Here is a 23,921-nt window from a genome sequence, read left to right as displayed (position 1 = left end):
GGTTGATACGTGGATTAGATGAGTTAAGGCCTAAAATGCCTTGTATATAGTGAGTGCTCAATAAATGTTATATATTTTTACTGTTGGCTCTCTAAGCCTGGGGATCAGAGAGGAAACTTTTGAGTGTTAGGTCCTACAGTACTACAGTGAGACATGGTTCCTGTAATGCTTCCAACACAGCCCAGATGGGTAAGAGGATCACATAGTTTGAGGTTGTACAGAGCTGGAAGTCTCCTGAGTGATCCTATGATTCCTCCTTTCGTGGGGGAGGAAACAAGAGATGTTGAATAGCTTTTCCAAGGTCATACAACAGGGTAGTAGCAAAGCCAAGACCAGAACCCAGGGCTCCAGATTTCTATTCCATTGCTTTATTCTCCATGGAAACATATAAACAAAGGAGAGGATGCCACAGGTCAGGTCATGGATAAAACATCAAATGACTTGCTGTAGTAGAGGACACTGTTAGTGCCCTGTCTAGATCACCTTATCCAGGCCATGCACTATCTCTCTGCTGCTGTGAGTATTGGCTGCTCCGCGGCATGTGGGATCTTCCCAGACCAGGGCTCGAACCCACGTCCCCTGCATTGGTAGGCGGATTCTTTTTTTTTTTTTTTTAACATCTTTATTGGAGTATAATTGCTTTACAATGGTGTGTTAGTTTCTGCTTTATAACAAAGTGAATCAGTTATATATATACATATGTTCCCACATCTCTTCCCTCTTGCGTCTCCCTCCCTCCCACCCTCCTTATCCCACCCCTCTAGCTGGTCACAAAGCACCGAGCTGATCTCCCTGTGCTATGTGGTTGCTTCCCACTAGCTATCTATTTTACATTTGGTAGTGTATATATGTCCATGCCACTCTCTCACCCTGTCACATCTTACCCCTCCCCCTCCCCATATCCTCAAGTCCATTCTCTAGTAGGTCTGTGTCTTTATTCCCGTCTTGCCACTAGGTTCTTCATGACCTTTTTTTTTTTTTTTTCCCCTTAGATTCCGTATATATGTGTTAGCATACTGTATTTGTTTTTCTCTTTCTGACTTACTTCACTCTGTATGACAGACTCTAACTTCATCCACCTCACTACAAATACCTCCATTTCATTTCTTTTTATGGCTGAGTAATATTCCATTGTATATATGTGCCACATCTTCTTTATCCATTCATCCGATGATGGACACTTAGGTTGCTTCCATGTCCTGGCTATTGTAAATAGAGCTGCAATGAACATTTTGGTACATGACTCTTTTTGAATTATGGTTTTCTCAGGGTATAGGCCCAGTAGTGGGATTGCTGGGTCGTATGGTAGTTCTATTTTTAGTTTTTTAAGGAACCTCCATACTGTTTTGGTAGGTGGATTCTTAACCACTGTGCCACCAGGGAAGTCCCCATGCTTTGCTTTTGTTTTTAGTCACCTTCAATATCTAGCAGCAATGCTCACTTTTCATTTGCAGAAATATGTAATGTTTCCCTTTAAAATAATTTGTACAGAATGGAGCTGTTTAAAGAAAAATACTCAGAAAAATAATAAAAAGGTGATACAGATATGGAAAATTCACAAAGGCAGAACACAAAAACCATTAATTCTGCAAACTAGTCCAAAACTCATTTTAAGATAGGAAACTTGCACCCAGAAAGGGTGATGGAACTGCTAAGGATCACATGACTAGTTAGTTGAAGAAACAGGACAAGAACCAGATCTCGTAATTCCTGCTTCCATGTTTTTCACTCTGCACTGCTTTTCCTTCAAAGAAGGAAGAAAAACAATGTGTTTTCTTCTAGAAAACACCTTCCCAAAGATTCTGTCCTCCCTCCAAAAAGTATATAACAGAAAACCCACCAGGTTCTTTCTCATTCATGACAAAAAAGCCACCTTCCCTTTTCAATCAACCTCACTGGTGGTTTTCTGAGTAGAGAGGGGACTCATAGATAACAGGGTGTGCTGGCCTGGAAAGGACACAAATCCTCTTGAAATCTGTCACCTCTGAATTCATCATTCTGCTAACATCGGATGTCAAAGCTGGAAAGGAAAGTTGGCATTTTGATGCCAGCGTCTGCCTCCAGCTGTTCCATGGGGCGTGACTGTCAAAGAGGTAGCCTATTTGTTTCCTAAACTAAAATGTACAAGCAGAGTTGGTTTAAAACGCATCTTCATGAGAATTGTGAAGGAGGAAACTGACTGCCTTTGCCATTAAACGCCTCTGGAACTTCAGGCTCCCTCCTCAACCTCTCCAAGACTCAGTTTACCCACTCTTAAATAGAGAAAATAATTCTTGTTTATTTCAATATTGTTTCAATAGCCACTAAATGTTTTGCAGGACAACTTAACAGTTTACATGAGGTTTCCTCAGACCTAGTGTCTCATTTAATCTGTATAATTGTGTTGATGTGGATTTTATTATTTAACGGATGGGGAGACAGTGTCCAAAAGAGGCCATGTAACTTGTTCATGGTTGTAAGTGGGTCTCAAATCCAGATCCTGTGTCCCTAGACCACCCATTTTAAAAGTTTGGAAGTATATCAACAACTTTTCCCAAAGCATATTTTTCAGAATCCCTGTTGATTGATATTGATAGATAGAGTCGCTAGTTATTACTTTTTAAAGAGCTATCATAAATAACATTGTACTAAAAGTGCTGAGGGCTTCTTTGCTGCCATGGGACTTTCATATGAATTGTAAATCTCCAAGAGGGAACGAAGCATGAAGCATTTCTAAAACTGATTTGTCAAATTACCAATTTTGTCAAATTTCTCTCTCTCTAAAAATTAACATTCTGGAGGACATTTTGTGAAATGTGACACTATCCTATTGTAGTTACTCTTAGTTCTATCATTACTTTCAGTTAGGTTATCTGTTGCTTTATGGAAACTGCTAAACTCTCTACTCCACGTTAACTACAGAAAACAGACCTTTCTATATAAAGCCTGTCTTTCAGGCCTATAATAATTAGACTGATCACAGCCTATCCATTTGCTTCACAAGGCAAAACTTTGAATGACAAAGCTTTCCATCATCATATTTGATTACATCCAGATAATTTTCAGAGAAGTTGAGCATTCTGTGAATGTCTGTGTGGCCTAGCTGCATGTCTCAAGCAACCAATATTTACTTAATATTTATCTTGCCTTTTATGTGTGTTCAATTGTCTCTCTGTAGGCCCACTGAGTCAAGGAAGACATCCTCCTCTTCTGAGGCTGCTCACATCTCACACACAGGGATAAGAGGATTGGAGTAATAAGGAAGCAATAAATTTTTAATAATTTTTGAATAAAGGGACCCACATTTTCATCATGTACCAGGCCCTACAAATTATGCAGCCCATCCTGAACAACCAGTGTTTAACTGTAAGCTCCGTGAAGGGAAAGACCATATCTGTCTACTCTCAGCACCTAGCACTGTGCCCAGCACAAAAAAGGGGCAACCTATGTATGTATTGAACGAACAGGTGCAAGGAAAGGGCTGCAGAGAGGAGAGGCCTGGTCCTTCTTCCCAACAAGGTGTAGGACCCCCCTTGAATTTTGAAGGGCATTCACGTGTAAAACAGGATCAGTCATTGAGTGAGAATGAAAACTCATCCACAGACAAGCTGGAGGAATAGGCCAGAACATGAAATTAAAACCCAGCCTGTAGGAAGGCTAGTAAGCAAAAGACAGGAAGCAGGCAGACACACTGTCCTCTCCCCAGATAATGGGACGTTTTTTCCAGTGCTTTTCCAGGCGACAGACAATATCAGAAAAGAGCACTAACCTGAACGTGATGCATTTTCCTTCCTGTCCCCATCCAATATCTGCCCCCCTTCCTTTCCTTTCTAAGCCAGCTATCTCCGATCCCCAGCACCTCTCAGCTGCTAAAAGCCTGAAAGGTTTAATCTCCAAGAAGGATGCTCCAGAGCTCTGTTATCAGAGTCACTTAATTCTGCATTTGCCACGGGCTTAATGATCTGCATCAGACCACACTCCCGTGACTCATGCACACACACACTCGCTCTCTGGGAGCTGAAAGTTGTTCTCACTTCATCAGCACCTCAGAAGCATTAATAAAGTGCAAATGTGCAGTGGCAAAGCCAGGGGACGAGGAGGGGTTCAGTTTTGTGTTTTTGTTTCTCAGTAACACTGATGTTCTAGCAATAGTCACTGAAATTAAAACAAAACAAAACAAAACAAAAACAAAACAAAACATAAACGTTCATGTCATTTCACCCCAACCACCAGTTGAATGGTATTCATTTTCCCAAGTTTCCTTCCTTATTCATTCTATATCACTGCCATAACAGTAAAATCTTTTACATGTTGCTAAATCGCCTGCTGAGGCCTCTTGTCTAAAGGCTGAGTAATATTCCATCAAATGGCTGTGACCATCTGTTATGGACTCAATGTGAGTGTCTGCCCCCAAATTCATATATTGAAGCCTTTAGCCCCCAATATGATGTTATTTGGACTGGGGCCTTTGGGAGGTAATGAGATTTAGATGAGGTCACGAGGGTGGGGCTCCTATGATGGGATTAGTGTCCTTATAAGAAGAGGAAGAGACCAGAGTTCTTGAGCTCTCTATTGTTCTCTCTCTCTTTCTATGCCACTTGAGGATACGCAAGAAGGTAGCCATTTGTAAACCAGGAAGAGAGCCCTCACCAAGAACTTGACCATGCTGGCATCTTCATTTTGGACTTCCCAACCTCCAGAACTGTCAGAAATAAATGTCTGGTTTCTAAGTCACCCAGTCTGTGGTAGTTTGTCACAGCAGCCCAAGTTAAGACACCATCCAATGCTTAACTATTCTCCTCCCGATGGACATTACATAGGTTGTGCTTTTGTTTGTTTGTTATTATAACTAGTACTGCAATATCATATTTGAAAGGGATTTAGAGGGAGTAGGACTGCATTCAAACGTTAGCTATGTCCCTTACTAGCTAGTGAGACCCTAGAGGGGAAACAGTAGTTTTTCCTGATTCAAAGCACTGATCATGGGAAAGTGCTATATAAACTATACGGCACTCTACAAATTTCACTATGACTGGAGGTGCTAAGCCCTGTCCAAACAGAATTGCAAACACGTGGTCCCTGTCCACTGGAAACCTGCCATTGAGACAGACAGCAATTTGAGCTATTAAATAGAGGAATTATGACAGAGAAGAAGTGGGAGACTAACCTCTAGACTTTGAAGTATAAATGTGAGAGAAAAAAAATCAATCTTCAAAAAGGCCTTAGGAATTACAAAATTCATATAGGTTGTAGGTTGACTAGTAACCATAAAAATGGCATTTAAAAACAAACTGTTTAAAGTAGAGGCTAATAATGTGACATTTATATGCAAGGCATCATTTGTGTGCTTGGGGGGTGGGGGGAAATAACTACAGCCTGGAAGATAGTAAACTGTGTCCTGTGGAGATTAGAGCCATGAGCCATGAAAAGAAAATGTATTCATCTTTTAAACATCATTGATACTTTTTAAGATAAATGAGCTATATTATCAAAACTAAAATTGTCTTATTTGAATATACTTTATGAAGACCCTATATATAGTAAGAGTATGATATTAGGGGGTTGGACAAGATTCTTTTGTTCAGTCAATAAATATTTATTGGTGTCTATGACACGCTAGTCTGCTATACGCTAAGATAAACAGAAAGATGAAGAAGATGAGCTCCCTGTCCTCAAGGAGCACACACACAAAAAAAGGGAGGTGTACCATCCAATGAGAGTACCTGCAAAGTGCTACAGAAGCAAAAGGAGGAAGCAAGTAATTCTACCCAATAAAGGGATGTTCAGAAAAGTTCTCACAGTTGAAGCCACTTTTGATCTGGATCTTAATGGATGGGCAGTTTCCCCTGCAAAGAAGAAGGGTCATGGATATGTGTGTACATCCCTGGAATAGAAAGCAAAAGAAATTCCAGATCCCAAAAAGACAGGGTTCCAGGTCATCTTGCTCTGAGTAGTCTAAAGTTACCTGCATCAGCATTACCTGGTGTGCTTGTTTCAAATGCAGCAGATTCCTGGGCTTCACCACACACTACTGAATCCCATGGTAGAGTCCAGCAGTTTGCACCTTACTAAACTCCTCCAGTCACTCTGACACATACCAACCTTTAAAAACCAGTGGTTCCAACAACACAGTGGTACTTTCCAAGCACAAATCAAGTCACAACCGCCCCCTGAGGTAATCAGCTGCCAGTGGTCTGGAAATGCACCAACAGAGGCCATGGAGCAGGAGAGGGGTGAGCATACAGGCACCTCCTTCAAGCCATTTCCAAAGACTCGACACTCCCCGCTCCCAGCCCCTTGACAGCCAGCCAAGGCTGGTCCAGATGGATATACTCCTTAAACAGGCAGACACCATTTTGTTAGCTTAAAATCAGTTTTCCAACAGGAAGGCTCAGTAACAACAGACCAGACATGAAGGACAGTGGCAGGAGCCAACCATATCCCACTCTGTGCTCTCTCAGCCGCCACCTCTAACTCTCACAAATCAGACTGGTAGACCCCAAGACCCCCAGTGAGGCAAGGGGAGAGGGAGCTCCCCTGACATCCATTGGTGGTTGAACCAGTGTTGAAGCTCAGGTGATGGAAAAGCCCAGAAGCCAAGGCAGATGTTCAGCCAAATTAAGTGGTTCCGGGAGAAAATGAAAGCTTGCCTGCCGAGACATCTGGTGTCCATTAACCTCCTAAGCAGAGCTGCAGCAGAGCCATCTGCTGGAATAGACTCTCTGGAGGCAAGGAGCCTCCCCCACCTCTGTGTGCCTCAGCCTGCTCCCAGCAAAGGCCTGGCCTTAAGAAGAGAGAGAAGGACACTGGTCTATTCGATTCCTTCCAAACTTGGGGGCCAGTAAAGAGAATGGTGAAGAGACACCCTATGAGGCCACAGTCATAGGATGTGATGCTTGCCATCAGGGAAAGTAAACTGACATCAAGGAGAGCTTAGTCACTATCAAGTGCCTGGTGACACTCAAGGAGACACTGTACAAAGACTGTGGGTGCTCCTGGAGAAATAGGACTTCTAAGTGGTGCATCTGATCAATACAGAGAGAGGAAAGAAACTAACATTTAATGAGGACCCAGCATGGGCCAGGCAACGTGCTAGGCATTTCCAGATACATTTATCTTGTTTAATCCTTACAGCAACTCTATGCCCTAGGTGTTGTTATTTGCATTTTACAAATGACAAGACTGGGATTCAAACTCACGTCTCCTAAACTTCCAGGAAAAGTTCAATACTTCTTTCGCCAGACGACTGTGCCACAATTAAGCCAGTCTCTTCGGTTCAGAGGATGGGTGGGAGGGACGGGGGAAGGGCTATAACAAAAGATTATGCATGGATGAGGTCTGCTGCCTTTGATGCTTTTGAAGATGACCAGACTGAGGCTTGAAATGTATCCATGGAAACAGCTATGGTAGGAGCAGAGGCCAAATTAGTTCACCCTTGAGGCAGCTGGGTGGGGACTCTGGAGACTGTTCCTCGATGCAGAGAGACAGTGGTGTCAGCTCCCACTTCATCTTCCAGGCTCTGCCTCGCCTGTCCGCACAGCTGGACCACCGGAAGGCACAGTCTCCTCCCAAGACACCAGCCAATCCAGATACCAGGCCTTTTATGAAGCCAAGCCTTAATCACCTCTGAGCCCCCAGTTCCAGGGGGCTGAAAACCCTCCCAGGGAGGCCCAAGGACAAGCTGCCACTCTGGATTGTACTAGCCTGCCCTGCGCTAGCAAAGACCTGGGCCCCACCCTTGAACTCTTGTCTGGAGCAGAGGTTTTTACAGCCCCTACTCAGACCTCCAGGTAGAAACTGCCTGCCTGCCTCACCTTGAGCCCCCTCCTAGATTCCTGCCCCAGCTCTATCCAGCCCCTAGGAACCCTTCTTTCTCTTTGTGAGAACCCCCAAACTGACAATCGGCCTGATTCTCCACTGAGCCTGCAGGCCTTGGACTTTGCCTTCGCCACCTAGACCTCTATTGTTTCTCCTGCATCCATTCCCCCACACCAGGATGGTGGTAACATCCCCCAGCTGCCCGCAGGGTTGGCACCCCACAGCCCTCAGCTGAGCCCATCTCCAGATGTGCTCTAGGCCTCTCCAAAGGTCACAGCTCCTTTTGGGGGGAAACCAACCCCAGTGACAGGTTGCTGTGAGGGTGTAAGTTCAGCCTGCTCCCCAGTTCATGACAACTCTGTAGGCCATTCCAGCTTCAGTGCTCCCTGTGAGATCAGCTGAGGCTTTCGATATGACTGCATAGCAGGTCAGCTTCAATCTCTGCCCAATCCTGCTTCCTTCCCTCCTGCACAGACGTTGATACTAAGAGCAATCCTCAACAAACTTACTGCACAGAAGTCTCCAACTCAAAGTCTGTTTCCCAGAGAACCCAACCTCATAAAGACAGTTTTGTCCTCTTTAAACTAGAGAGCACCATATCCCATGCCCCTCCCAGCTTGTCCCTGCAGCTGCAGCCTGTCCCTATATTGGAACACTCACCCACTCTCCTGAGCTCAGGAAAATCTGGGGCATTGAACCTGGATTCTACTCCTAACTCCATCATATACTTGCTGGGCCCCTTAGGGAATTACTTAACCTCTCTGGTCAGTTTCCTATCTATAAATTGATAAATGAGGGGCAGTTATCCTTGCAGCTCATAGCATTTTTAATTATTTTATTCATTCAACAAACACATATTGAGAACTGACCACATGTTTTCATCCCTCAGACCCCAACTTAAATGTCACTTCCTCCAGGAAGCCGTCTCAAGCTCCAAAGCTGGGTTGTATAGTTCTTCTGTGTTCCTGCGGCCCCTGATCTTACCCTTCCCGTGGCTCTTACCCCCTGAACCGTAATCACCTGCTTTATGTCTTTTCCTCCATTGGACCATGAGGTCCATGAGGGCAGGAAAGGCATTTATATCCTCCATGCCTACTTCAGGGCCTGGCCCATGGTAAGAGTGTAAAAATATTTATAAACTAATTAAGTCATTAAGCTAGGTGTTGCAGGAAAAGCAAAGACAATATCCTGCGTTCACACGGCCCTTTACAACGTGCAAATTGCTTTCATACCGAGGTCTCATTTGGTCCTCATAACAACCTTGCGGGGTAGGCAGGGCTGGAACAGTATTCCCATTCTGTAGATGAAACAGAGTCCAGCATGTGTCCAACTGACTTATACCCTGCTGGAGCCTGGTCTCCTGACTGCTCAGCAGGCAGCTCCCTTCCATCCCCCTCCCCCACCAAAGCACACCGAGGTGGAGGCAGGCCTCCCTAGTACTGGTTCACACACTAGGAAGCGCTTGCCTCCATCCCCAGCCCACTCATGGGGTCTGTGATTTCCCTCATCTGTAGACCACCGTCCTAACAGTGAACGAAGGAAGCCATGAAGCATCTGGGACCTGTCTTGGAAACTACTTAGACCCCAAGGCAGAACAGCACATGTGACAAAAATCCATGTGACACTCAGGAAAGCTGGCGAAGGCCGAGTGCCTGCCTGCCTGACACGCCGCAGGAGTGGAAGCCTGGGTGACTGGCCTCTCAACTCTGGACAGAGCATTAGTGCGGGAAGCGCCCTGGGGATACAGAGAGCAGGGGGGTTGGGCGGCCCTCCCACCCCGTTCCCCCCTCCCCCAGGCCTGAGCTAGCTGTGCCTTTTCTCCCACTGGCTTCGCCTCCAAACTTATCTCTGTTTCTGTGTGGAACACTCGCTGTCTCAGCTCCCTCAATATCCTATCAGTGGGGAGATAAAATGAGGAAAGAGGGAGGGGCGTGCACACAAAAGCTCTCTTCCAGCTGCAAAATAGAAATTCTTTTCTCCTCTACCCCACAGGGGAAAAAAATGCTACACCCAAACACAATACCAAATGGATCTTAACTCTCCCTAGGGTCTTCTTATTTTTTAAGTCCTAAATAAATGCATGATTTTTCCCTAAAGAAACTGTGATAATACAATTAGCGATACACAGAGGCTTTAGCTGGGAAATCGCCTGCCCTCCCCACTTCCCAACCCTGGCCTCCGTAGGAGTCAGGCTTTGAAAAGAAGAAATCTATTGTCGCTGGGGAACACGGAGCTGAATCACCAACCCCAGCAGAGTGGCGATGCTGAAACCACCCTTTGTGGAGGGAACCGGGAGGCTGCACGTTAATGGCTGGACGTTATTGGCAGCAACGCTGGGGCCTATTCTCTCAGCTTGTTTAAGCTTCCATGGGCCATAAACATTGATCACCATTTAAACTGCAGCACCTTTGTGACATAAATCACTTGTCTGCCTGGAGCTCTGGGAGAGAATCTCCTTTCAGACCCCAACCAACCATGGGAGGAACACCCAGAGAATTACTGATCTAGATCTGAAAATGAGTGATGAACTCTAGACCAGAGCTATCCAATCAAAATCTGAAGCAAGCCACAGTGTCATTTTAAGTTTTCTGGTAGCCACATTAAAAAATAAAAAGAGGTGGGGGGGGGGGGCAAGATAGGTGACGGGATTAAGAGGTACAAACTACAAGGTATAAAATAAGTAAGTTACAAGGATGTAATGTACAGCACATGGAATATAGCCAATATTTTATAAGTTTATAAGGATAACTTTATCTATAAAAATATTGAATTACCATGTTATATACCTGAAACTAATATGATATTGTAAGTCAACTACACTTTAATTTAAAAAATAATAGGGACTTCCTTGGTGGTCCAGTGGTAAAAGAGTACGCCTTCCAATGCAGGGGACGCGGGTTCGATCCCTGCTCGGGGAACCAAGATCCCACATGCCACAGAGCAACTAAGCCCATGCACCACAACTACTGAGCCAGCGCACCTCAACTAGAGAGGCTGCGTGCCGCAAACTACAGAGCCCACGTGCTCTGGAACCCGCACGCCACAACTACAGAGCCCACGTGCCCTGGAGCCTGCATGCCACAACTACAGAGAAGCCTGCGCTGCAACAAAAGACCCCGCATGCTGCAACAAAGATCCCGCATACTGCAACTAAGACCCGAAACAGTCCAAAAAATAAAATAAAAAATAAATAAATAAATAACTTTTAAAATATACACAATTTTAAAAATAAAAAATAATAAAATAAAAATAGAGGTAAAATTACTTTTAATAATATATTTTGTTTAACCAGGAGGCAGGAGGAGGCAATATATCCAAAATATTATGTCAGTACATAATCAATATAAAAGGTTATTACTTGAGATATTTCACATTCTCCTTATTCTGTACTAAAGTTTTCAAAATACGTACGCATTTTGCATTCACAGCATGTCACAATTCGGACTAACCACATTTCAAAGCTCAGCAGTCACATGTGGCTGGTGGCTACCATATTAGACAGCCTAGCTCTGAAGTCTGCAGAATATATCTAATTTGATCTTTACAACAAGCCCCCTGAAGTAGGCATTAGCATCACCATTCCATAGATGAGAGAGCTGAGGTTCAGACAGAATAAAAGAGTTGACCTCACGCAAATCTAGAATCTGCACCTCCTGCCTCCTGGTCCTAAGCACCTATCATTTCCCTGCACTTACATAAAGCAGGATAAAAATTATGGCAAAGATAAATCCAGTGCTTATACAATGCAGGTACAGGATTCACAACAGCCAGAAGTGTAAGCAACCCAAATGTCCATCAGTGGATGGATGGATAAACAAAATGTGGTATATGCATACAATGGAATACTATTCAGCCTTAAAAAGGAAGGAAATTCTGACACATGCTACAATAAGGATGAACCTTGAGGACATTACGTGAAGTGGAATAAGCCAGTCACAAAAAGACAAGCACTGTATGATTCTACTTATATGAAGTCCCTGGAGCAGTCAGACGCAGAGATAGAAAGTAGAATGGTGGTTGCCAGAGTCTAGGGGAGGATCATGGGAGTTATTGTTTTAATGCAACCAGATGGGAAGGTGAAAAAAAGCTCTGGACGTGGATGGTGATGATGGTTGCACAACAACGTGAATGTACTTAATGCCACCAAACTGTACACTTAAAAATAGTTTAAATGGGAAATTCCCTGGCAGTCCAGTGATTAGGACTCTGCGCTTTCGCTGCCGAGGGCCTGGGTTCAATCCCTGGGCAGGGAACTGAGATCCCGTAAGCCACACGCCCAAAAAAAAAAAAAAAGTTTAAATGGTCCATTTTCTGTTATATTTTAACCACAATTTTAAAAATCAGTTGTAAAAAGAAATGCAAGTGCTGTGCTGAACTCCATGAGCATTTTCACATCTTATCCTCATAACGAAGCCACGTCATAAATTAGGTGGGTTATTATCTCCATTTTACTGATGGGGAAGTCAAGGCTTAAATACATTAAGCAAACAGTTCAAGGTCCCATGGCCAGGGAGTGGTGGAACCAGGATTTGAACTCAGGGATTCTGATTCCCAAGCCCGTGGTTTTAAATATGATGTCCTCCACAACATTCACTCTGACTGTCCCCAAATAGAAACAGAAATATAAATAATCCAGGAAGGAAATGGAAATGACATTAGTTACAATCTATTCTCAGCATAATAGTCACAAAACCCCCTTTGAAACATAAACTTGATCATGCCACTCACTTTCTCCAAACCAACTTGCAATAAAACCCAAGTTCTTTATTCCTAGCCCCCAGGCCCTGCAGGATTATGGCCCCTTGATGCCTCTCCAATCCCCTCTCCCCCTTCGCTCATCATGCACCTGCCACCCACCTCTTTCATCTTTCTTAAACCTGCCAATGTCCAGGGCCTTGGCATGTACTGTTCCTCCCTCCTGGAAGGCACTTCCACTGGCCTCTGTATAGCCAGTTCCTCTCTTCATTCAGGTCCTTAGCCAAAGGTCCCCTCATCCCAGAAAGCTTCTTTGTCCCCTGACCCTAAACTAGGACACTTCCTTGCCCTCAGCCCAGCACCCTCCATCCCCCGCATTCTCTTCGTTTTCCTTCATAGCACCTACCATTGCTTGACATTATAGTGTGCACTTACTTGTCTGTTTCATTGCTGTCTGCCCCACCCCCGCCAAAAGGCAACTCCAAGAGGGCAAGAGCTTTGTTCCGTTTACTGCTGTACCCCTGGTCCCTGAAGTGGTCCCTGGCACATAGCAGATGCTCAATGAACATCTGTTGAATGAATGACTGAATGGATGGATTCATTGATTGCTCAGTCAATCCTCACATGGGGTGACCCACCACCCTGGTCCACGAGGGAGTAAAGGAGGTCCCAGGACATGAGACTTTCAGTCCTGGATCTCAGCAACTTAGATCCAGAGGTTAAGGAATGGGAGCTCTAACCAAATGAACTTTGAGTTCCTTTCCAGCAACCTGATTTTATAACCCCATGGTTTCCATTGCTTAAAGTCCCACACCTACAGGGTGGCAATATAGAAAGATTGTGCTTTGAGCATAGACTTAGTTTGAACCCGAGATGTGCCACATACTGTCCCTGGGCAAGCCATCCAAGCTCCCTACGTCTGAATTACTTCGTCTTTAAAACAGAATAAGTAATCCAGCTCAGTGGTCTCTCGTGAGAATAGATCATCTATGTGTCATGGATTGGGCTCCCTAGGAAGCAAACTCTGAGATGGAGATCATCATACAGGAGTGTTTTAGGGTATGTTCTTCTTTTCAAAACCTGTGATAGGAAGGGGAAGGAAGCAGGACTGGACAGAGTGAGGAGCCGAGCCACAATGCAGTCTCAGTGGAGGTACTGAAGCTGAGTGGGCTCTTCAAGTGGTCCCAGGTTTCGGGGAGGGGATACCTAGGGCTGGGAAGGGGGCATAATCTGGGACTATGCAGCTCCCTTCAGCAGAGGCTGTTCTCAAAGAGGGCTGACAGCCAACAGTCTCTCCAGGACCTGGGGATAAGTCCTTCAGTTCTGAAGGGGACCTCCTTGTCTGCCACTCCATGCAACATACATGGTACATGCTCAACAAATGATGTTGTTGTCATTATCATAGGACATAATTCAAGGCCAGGTCTGTCTCACTTTGAAGCCGGTGCTCCTTCTTTCTGCCTCCCAAGCTCTTTATCTGAAACTCTCATGTCACCACTTCTGCCTGAGTTCGAGTAATGTCTGAATAGATCCCCTTTCCCTACCCAGATGGTGAGTCCCCTGACAGCAGGCCACACTGACTCATCTTTGTGTCCCCTCCCACAGTTGCCCTCGGCACCTTAGGCTTCCTAGGTAGCTAATACATGAGCAAGAGTATGTCTACCCTTTCCTGGATCCCCAAGATTTTTCGGGATTTTAATCATATCCTTTCTAGGTCTTCAATATCCGCATTGCCTATCCAGGTTACGCAACAGTATCACCCAGGGCCAAATATCCCAGGCAGAGCCATACTCACCTAGACACCATTTGACTTCAGAGCTGGAGTTTAAAGCACCTCTCTTCTCCCACTACCCCAATCTCCCTCCACTGGGCCTAGATCTAATTGCCAACAGCCAGCTCATTCCTACCATGGAGCAAACAGAAAACCCAGAAGGGTCTTAGGGTCCACTCTTCCTGCCCCCGCCTCCCCGGACTCTGCTGCAAACACATGCCTTCCCTCATTACAAGAAAAGAGTCTTGGGGAGTTAAGACTAGAACCCACAGATCTTGCAGCCCAAATCAGTGGCCTTCTCACTATACATTCCACCTTCCTGAGGATCTGTGTCCCTTTATAAAGGCCTCCTCAAATATCCCCTTACTGGTCAGACCTAGGTCAACTCATTGAATGCTTCAGAAGCGAGGATGAGAGATTCCTGGTTAAGCACAGGCTCTGGTGTCAGGCAAACCTGAGCCTGAATCCCAGCCCCAGCATCTGCCAGCTGCATGACTGAGCAAGTTATCCGAAGATCCCTGTGTCTTTTTCCATGAAGAAATAACTACCTATCTCATAGAGTGACTGTAAGGATGATGGGGAACAAATGGCATACAGTATGGATTCCGTTAACATCAGCTGTCATAATTATTACAAGCAAGGGGCTGGGAAGTAAAAAATATCCAGATTCAGTTCTCAGGTTTTGCACTAATATGTGGAAGCTGTGCTTATGTGACACCAAAACAACTATAAAGAGTTGAAAAAAATCTCACCCATTCAGCTGTTTGGTAGATGAAGCACATATTGCATTCCTCAGCTTTCTCCCCTATCAATATTTTACCTTCCTCACCTCCTTCTGGGGATATTATAAATATCTAAGTGATACTTGTAAAATGTTCACAGATCCTTTTTTCCCTAACAGATATGAGTACTCAAAAATGTAAAATATCTGTATAGCACAACTACCATGAACAGAGTTTCTGATGGGAAAAAAAAAAAAAAAGGATAAGCTGAGGAATGAAAAATTTGCAGTTCATTTTATAAGCAAAGAGCCAACTTCCTAAAATACAAAGAATTATTTCAAAGTCATAGGAAAAGATAAACCAGTAAAAAATTAAGAAACTGACATATAAATGGTCAACAACTTCTCCAATAATAAAAGAAATAACAATTAAAATGACAATGAGACATTTTTCATTTATGAGATTAGAAAAAATGAAAATATTCATTCTTTTTTTTAATTGGGGTACAGTTGTTCTACAATGTCATGTTAGTTTCTACTGTACAGCGAAGTGAAGTTGAGTTCCCTGTGCTATACAGCAGGTTCTCATTAGTTACCTATTTTAAACATATTAGTGTATATATGTCAATCCCCATCTCCCAGTTCATCCCACCCTCCCTTTCCCCCATTGGTCTCCATACGTTTGTTCTCTACATCTGTGTCTCTACTTCCGCCTTGCAAATTGGTTCATCTGTACCATTTTTCTAGATTCCACATATACGTGTTAATATACAATAAAATATTCATTCTTGCACACGACAAGTATGTGGGAAAACAGCTACTCTCCTGTGCTGCCGGGGGTGGGAGGTATAAATTGGTGCAGCTTCTCTTGGAAGATAACTTGACACCAGCTATTGAACTGTCAAATGTTTACATGTGTTGACTCAGAATTTCCCCTTGTAAATAGACATCCTTCCAAAACATTCACCAATGTGCACAAAGATATATATATATAAGGATGTCCAATACACATTATTTATTCATCAAAAAAATCAAAATCCAAGTAAATGGCCGTCAGTGGGGTTTGGCTAAACACATTAATGGACAGCCATAAAATGGAACTCTATACATGCACTCAAAAAGAACGAAATGTATCCACACAGAGATTTGTACACAAATGTTTGTAGAAGCATTATTCATAATAGCCAAAAACTGGAAACAACCCAAATATCCACCAACTGGTAAACAAACAAAATGTGGTATATCCTAAAATGGAATAGTATTGAGAAGCAACCAAGGTCTGTTACATGCTACAACAGGACAGAATCTCAAAAACACTGTGCTCCCTAAAAGAAGCTAGACACACACGAAATACATATACTGTGTTTATAATTCCATTTATATGCAAGCCCATAAAAGGCAAATCTACAGAGGCAGAAAATAGATTGCCTGGTAAGAGAGATGAGGATGGGGGTGACTGCGAACGGACACGAGGAATCTTTTAGGGGTAATGGAAAAGTTCTAAAATTGGACTGTGGACTTCCCTGGTGGTGCAGTGGTTAAGAATCCGCCTGCCAATGCAGGGGACACAGGTTCGAGCCCCGGACCAGGAAGATCCCACATGCTGCAGAGCAACAAAGCCCATGCGCCACAACTACTGAGCCTGCGCTCTAGAGCCCGCGAGCCACACCTACTGAAGCCTGGGTGCCTAGAGTCCGTGCTCCGCAACAAAGAGAAGCCACCGCAATGAGAAGCCTGCTCACCGCAACGAAGAGTAGCCGCCGCTCGCCGCAATGAAGGCCCAACAGAGCCCATAAATAAATAAATATACAAATTTAAAAATAAATAAAATTGGACTGTGTTGTTAGTTGCACAATTCTGAAATTTTACTAACAATTTAATGACTTGTACACTTAAAACAGGTAAATTTGATGGCATATAACTTATACCTCAGTAAAGCTACTTTTAAAATACAAAGAAATAGGGACTTCCCTGGTGGTGCAGTGGTTAAGAATCTGCCTGTCAAGGCAGGGGACACGGGTTCGAGCCCTGGTCCGGGAAGATCCCACATGCTGCAGAGCAACTAAGCCTGTGCATCACAACTACTGAGCCTGCGCTCTAGAGCCCACAAGCCACAACTACTGAGCCTGCTCACCACAACTAAAGAAAGCCCTCGCAGCAACAAAGGCCCAATGCAGCCATAAATAAATGAATAAATAAATTTATTTTAAAAAAAAGAATGAAATAGATCGATAAATTCTCACATGCAAAGATGTCTGAGATATATTGTTAAATTTTTTTAAAAGAAGGAAAATAGTATGAATAATATTATATGATTGTTCAGGCAATCATAATAATATATCTTCATATACATATAGAAAAAAAGTCTGGAGGAATATATACGAAACAGATAATAGGGATTTTCTCTCCAGGAGGCAGGATTATGAGAACTTTTACTCTCTTTATGGGACACTTTTGATATATGATTTTTTTAATTAGGTATTTTTGCTATATGTTTGTACACTTTCTCAATAAACCACTGAGGGGAAAGTGGGCATTACTTTTATAATCTTAAAAAACACAATGTAAATATTAAAATAAACAGGTAAATAAAGGAGCATTGTTTAAAATTGACTCTGTTTTGCTGATACAGCTGAGTCCCAGTTAAAGATGCCACATCTGGTCACAAGATGTATGGAATTTCTCATTCTCCTGGCTCCACCACAGCCTGGAAAAAAAAAAAAATCTGAAAACCACCCAGCTCTCTTTCTCTCATTCCAAGCTTCCCAAACAAACTGTGACTAATTCTGTTTCCCAGCTACCTTGAAGCTGGGGAGAACGAATGCCCAGGAGAGGTGGATCTCCCAGCGTTAATCTATCTATGGATACCAGGGCTTATGAAGCAATCTTTTGTGAGTTTGGCTGGCAAAAAAATGGATTCCTCAAAGGCAGACAAAATAATCTGATTATTCATTAAGCTAAAGAATGGAATCAAGGGCCTGAGGACTCTCTCAAGACACAGAGACCCCTGGGAGGCCTGACCTATATGGCTGACCTATCTCCCTGTCTCGAATTCTCAAAGCCCAGACCCTGACAACTCAACAAACTTAAGTAGCTTTTTCATAACTTTTTACTGAAGTGTCATAAACATACAGAAAAGCGTACATATTTTAAGCAGAATTTTTATGAAGACTCTAAGGTTCAAGGATAAATCTTACCCTTTTCTAATGACTTTTGTTTTTTCCTTTGGCTTCTCCTAATAAGAGGTCAATGAAGTAGCTGAGCTAGTAACAGTCCATAGCCACGCCGGACCCATCTCCCTGGAAGTCTGGACTCAGGTGCACGTGTGTTGTGGGTGGTGGTCATTGTTTCCCAACCCCCAGAGGTGCTTCCAAGTCAGATGTTAACATTTCATGTCTCAGAGAACAGGGGCTGAGATCAGCTCAGCCTTCCCCAAAAGAAAGCTCTCCAGTTGCTATGAAGAAAGATGGAATGACCTCCACTAGACTATAAACTCTGGGAGGGCAAGAAGTGTGTCTCTCTGCTCATCAGTATAAGCCCAGTGCCTGGTACACAGTAGGTACTCAATAAATACTTCTGAAAACAAACGCTAATTGACTGGAATAGAAAAGGTGAAGACAGACCTTGGAAACCGGGCCACAAAGCAGAAACCCCAAGGGCTGGAAAGTGCTACTGCTAACCCAGATGAGCCTTGGTGCCAACTAGAAAAGGGCAGCCCCTTCTCCCTGCTGATACACCTCCACGCCAGGGCAAATGCTTGGTGAGCAGAGTTTGAACTGGCTTTCAGGCCCCACCTCTTAGCCAAGTGCCCTTGTGCAGGGGACAACCTGCACTGTCATATGGATGGCCCTGGGTTGGTATCTCTACTGCTTCTTGTGCCCATTGAAAATACAAATCGTGTAGACTATTCCTTGTCAGGCTTCTAGGCAGATGCCCAGTTTGTCCACAGGAAATGCTGACCTGAAGTGAAAACCAAAGGCCTAGAAAAACCTTCCTTTAGTCAATAAATGCTTGTTGATTAATTATAGGAATATGTAGTCCCAAACCCTGCATCATCTGAAAAGGAAACGCAGAATTTCCCTGTGCCCACTTCAACTCCCTCCACGCTCCTACAAGAACAAAGCAGATGGAAAAAGGAAAAGAGAACATCCTACTTCGCACCAGAAACTGTCCTTTTCCTGTGGAAACAGTTGCATGAGCTTCATACTCAAACACCTCCAGGAAGACTTCATCTGTGCATCTTCTGCTGTGCAGGCATCCTCTCTTGCCTAGATGATGGCACACGCCCCTATCTGGTCCCACTGCTTCTGCTCACCTAACCACAATCTATTCTCCACGTTCTAGGAGGAAGGATCCTTCTAAAGGAGAAAACTGATCATGTCATCTCCCTGCTTAAAATCTCTAATTGCATATAGAATAAAATACAAGCTCTTAACATGGTCCACGAGGCCCTCTATGACCCTGTTCTGGCCAATCTCTCCCAGTTCTTGTATCCTTCTCTATCTTGTTCACTTTATTCTTTCCGTACCTGCTTTGTTAAAGTTCCTTCCCCATTTTTCTTTTTTTAATTCTACAAGCTTGTTGTTCCTGCCCCAGGGCCTTTGCACTTGCTGCTTCCCAGGCCTGGATTCTCTTCTCCAGCTTTTCACATGACATGCAGGTGTCAACTTAGAGAGGCTTTTCCTGATCTTTTATCAGAAGTTCCAACAACCCCCCTTCATTCTCTACTGCTATTTTATTTTTTTCATGGTTACTATTACCTGAATTTATCTTGTTTACTAGTTAACCTTTTTATTGCCAGTCTCCCTGCGTTCCCTTATCCCCCTACACCACCTCCACCAATACACACAAGAATCTAAGCTTATTTCCCACTCTACCTCTGGTATCCAGAAGTTTAATAAATACTTTTTAAAAGCATGACAATAATTATAATTGTAAGCCTCTTAACAGTTCACAAATATACTCACATTCATTGCTTTATTTAAGCTTAAAAGCAGCCCTATAGGGCAGGTAGCACTCATTTTATAGATGAGGAAACAGAGGTTCAGAGAGGCCAAGCAGCTTGCCAAAAATCACACAGCAAGAAAGAAGCTTATTTTGCACTCAAACCCAGATTTTCTCCCTCCAAGTCCAGAGTTCTTCCCTCAATATATGGTTAACATCCAACAGGGCTTCCCACTCAGTAAGCAAAAACTTTACAACACCCGACGAGGAACAAAGCAGTTCCTTGCAGGATCGAGTTAAGCTCCAAGACAAAAGAGAACATACGGATATGAAACCATTTTGGAAATAATCAAAATAGACAATTATGTAAAATGAGCCCCCTCTGAAATCCACGGAGGGAGAAGCTGCGAGGCGTCCAGATGTCATATCTTAAGTTTGATCTGTGCTTATGAAATTCCTTGATTCAAATGAAGGATGGGGAACTTGGGAGTGGGGGAATGTGGCAAGAGAAGAAAAGGGCTGTATCTCTACCCAAGAGTGGCAAAAAGAAACTATGACTAACAGGGAAAATTCACTGTAGGAAACTAACCACATGCTATAGGAGGATCAAATTTCTCACCCTTCAGACCAGAAAGTTAAAGGCATAACAACCAAAGCATGTTTAAAACTATCTTCGCAGTCCCAGCTCAAAAAAAATGAGAGTAAAAATCTCTGGGAGGATAAACTGAAGTGGCCTTTGGGGAAGGGGAGCTGGGTGGATGGGAATACTTTCCACTATATTTACTGTGCTTTATATGTGTCTATATTACATATTCAAAAATGAACTAAATTTAAACAAACAATTAAAATGAAGAGAATGAGAGGATCCAGGAAGCAATTTCAGCAGGTCAGCTCTTCCAATCTGGCCTTCCTATCAGATTTCATCTTTTTCAACCCAAACAAAGGTGAGTAGTCAGGCCTATTCTTCCCTCTTCATAGCATGACATGTAGGAAGTTCTTCCTTTGGTCTCACTCAAATCTAAGCCATTTCCCCTTCAAATCCTGGAGCCACAGAGCTGAAAAGGACCATCTTCTCCATACCCTCTTTTACAGAGAAGAGAAGAGATTTTCTCAAGGTCCCCCAACTAGTTAGCAGCAAAATGGGAGCTTTAGTGCAGAACCCCTGCCTCCCAGGGGGCAGACCCCCTATGCTCCTTCTGTGACACCCAGGCTCCCTCTCTGTTCAATACCCAGAACAGACTAATATGCAACTGTTAACATGCACAGTTTAAGACTATCACCCACCAGGCCATTCTCTAAAGGCCCCTCTTTTCCATACTGCATCTACTTCTGCCTCCGACCATTCCAAAGCACTCAGTCAGTGGCTCTCCCCTGGAGGCAGGACCATCCCTCCAAGGGGAATGCAAAATTTGTAGGTAACGTTACAAAACTTGGGGGCACTACCAGCACTTAGTGGGCAGGGGCCAGGGGACACCTGCGATGCAGGGGACAGTCCATGCAGACACCTGTCCCCCAAAGTGCCTCATGGGGTACCCCCACCCTGTCATCTCTGCATCAGTCTCTGAACCCTCCCCCACCCTTCAAAAGCTGAATGTCCACAGGGTCGTGGAAGCCCTGATAAACGCTAGCTGAATGTTATCAGAAATAACTACAATAATGGGCAGCATTTGATGGATCTCGCAGCTAAACACTGTCGCTGACAATCAGTCTTACAACCCTAGGAAAAGGGCACAGCTGTTCGGACTCAGACAAAGAAACTGAGGTACTAAGGGGCTAAGTCAGTTGCCAGAGCCACGCTAAAAATCGACAAGGCTGGCACTCATCAATGGAGTCTCCCAAATCCACAATTCCAAACACCACCAACTTTAAAATAACCTGGGCTGTGGGAAATTTAAACTACTAATAAAAGTCACCCATGGCCCAATCCCGTGCCTCAGTGGCCTCACTGGGATGACAGATTGCATCTTCCAGACCCTCCAGAAGGCATATTGAGTCCTGATGGGCCCCACCTCGGACAAGCTTCTAGTTTTCAGACCAGATTTTACAGTTCAGTAAAATCCACGCCCCCTCCAAAAAAATGGGGGCGGGGGCGGGGGGGTTGTCTACAAAGGGTGGCCAACATTGCAAAGGGTATTAAGGAGAAAAAACTACCCCAACTGTTTAAGAAAGGATAATTTCACACACACACACACACACACACACACACACACACACACACACACACACACACACACACACACACACACACACACACACACACACACACACACACACACACACACACACACACACACACACACACACACACACACACACACACACACACACACACACACCCCCAGAAAGGAAGAACGTAATTTAAAATAAAGGATAAAGGGCAGGACATTAATTATATACAGTGAGCTTTATGGGGAAATCCCTGCATCACCCTTAGGTTTTCCATGGTGCTGCAGAATGGGAGACACTTCAAGGACAGAGAGCGGTCCAGGGACTTTTCGGGCAGACCACCTTATTGTGACAAGGAGACCTGGGCCCTTTGGACCTCGCTGTACTGGCTGCAGGCCCTAGTCTTGTTGAAGCCAAACCACCAAGAGAGTCACAGAGGCAGCAGAGAACTGTGATGGCAGAAAGAGGAAGCAGGGCGCTCCCGCAGCCTCAGCGGAAGCTCTTCCACCCACAAGGAACCATGTGCCAGTGGTCCCTACCCACAAGACAAGGGAGGAGAGCAGAAGGGGCAGGCGCGGCAGTGGCAGGAGGAGATGTTGCCCGGACTGGGTCTGGCTCTCCTACCCCTCCTCCCTCCCCACCTCCCACACCACCACCCTCAGACTCAGGAGCAGAGTCTCTGAGCTTCAGCTTTATAAACACAGGGAAAAAGCTAATGCGAACTTTCAGCTGCATTACCAGGATCAAGAGATGTGTTACGAGTCTCGCTGGCCTCCATATTGTTCCAAGTACTTCCAAAAGACAGTGCTTAGCTTGGGCTCCATATTTTAAGGGATATTAATAATTTGGAAGGTTTATCAGTGGGCTGCAAACTCAAAAATGGCCCTCCTCTATTTGGGAAAAATATTGCTCTAGGAAAAACCCCAGTCCGGCCAGCCAGATTGGTTAACTCCACCCTAGAAATGAATGAGGTAGAAGATCCAGCAGCCAGATGGCTTTTAAAACGTTGATAAGTTGAAGTGTGGCAGGAAAAAGAGAACAGAAGGTGAGGGAACAAGTCACCTTAAGCACAAAGGAAGAACCTAACAGGAGAATGCCTAGCAGAGAAAACAAACACCTCGCACATATACCACCACTGCTCACCCCGAAGCCCATGGTAGATATAATCTTTTCCCATTGACCCTGGAACACAGCATCAGAATCCTTCTCAACACAGCTCTCCAGCAGCCACTACCAATCCATCACAGGTGGCACTTGGTTGGGGATCGTTCTATCCCCAAACGAGAGTTCTCTCCGTAAAGGGGCACAGATGGCACATTAGATATGAACTATTCCCCATCACTGACTTAGGAATACATGAAAGCAGTCCTCACAGCATGGAAACGTTACCATGGGAATAAGCTTAGACTTATTATGGTTGTTCCAAAGGAGGTGACTTGCAGTTCTATTCAAGGAAGACCTTTCTAGCAAATCTTTCCAATAATGGGATGGTCTTATTTATGAGGTGGTCAGTGCCTTGTTATGGGAAGTTCCAATCAGAAGCTTCACAGCTATCAGAGATTCCTGCCTAGGGTGGGCATTTGGGCAAATTCTGTGATTCTAAGTAGGACTCGAGGTTTAGTATGTACTGAGCATCTGATGTGTGGCAGGAATGGGCACACAGGCTATCATAGTGGATACTGTGACACCATTTACAGAGGGGAGCACTGAGGCTCAGGGGGACTGAGTAACTTCACCCAGTGAGGGAGTGGTGGGTCAAGAACTCAAATCCCTCTCTCCCAACTCCAAATCCTGCACGCCCCTGCCTTTCTGCCCCCGACTCTTTTA

The sequence above is a fragment of the Eschrichtius robustus genome, chromosome 12 (genome assembly GCF_028021215.1).
Source record: "Eschrichtius robustus isolate mEscRob2 chromosome 12, mEscRob2.pri, whole genome shotgun sequence".
In the NCBI taxonomy this organism is placed as follows: domain Eukaryota; kingdom Metazoa; phylum Chordata; class Mammalia; order Artiodactyla; family Eschrichtiidae; genus Eschrichtius; species Eschrichtius robustus.
This window is presented reverse-complemented; position numbering follows the sequence as displayed.